Here is a 437-nt window from a genome sequence, read left to right as displayed (position 1 = left end):
TGTTGTAACCAACTTTTCTGAGACTCCCATTTGGACCAAGTGACTTTAGTGATGTTGGTGTGAGACAGTGTTTGGGGTGAGAGGGAACTAAAATGAAGCAGTCAATGAGGCCAGTCAAGTGCCACCTTTTTTTAAATGAACTATATTTCTGAATCCACGAGTGGCTGATCTCACTTGTTTTGGGGAAGTGCAGGTCAGTGTTGGAACCCCCCCACCCAACGTCAAGCGAATTCCCTGTATTGACATTTACTGAATTTTTACACCCTTCACTGACATTGCTCTCTCTGGGCCCTCCCCCCACACATCCGGTAATCGAGGACCAGCTGGTGTACCTGGTGGTGTACACCATGTGTTATGCAGGTGAATGAGGACCCAAAAGCGACTTGGCGAAAACAGAGTTTTTAATCCAGTAAGATACTTAACAAAACAAAAGGCAT

Source organism: Oncorhynchus gorbuscha, linkage group LG12 (genome assembly GCF_021184085.1).
Source record: "Oncorhynchus gorbuscha isolate QuinsamMale2020 ecotype Even-year linkage group LG12, OgorEven_v1.0, whole genome shotgun sequence".
Taxonomy (NCBI): Eukaryota; Metazoa; Chordata; class Actinopteri; order Salmoniformes; family Salmonidae; genus Oncorhynchus; species Oncorhynchus gorbuscha.
The sequence above is the reverse complement of the archived record's forward strand: the minus strand, read 5'-3'. Positions refer to the sequence as shown.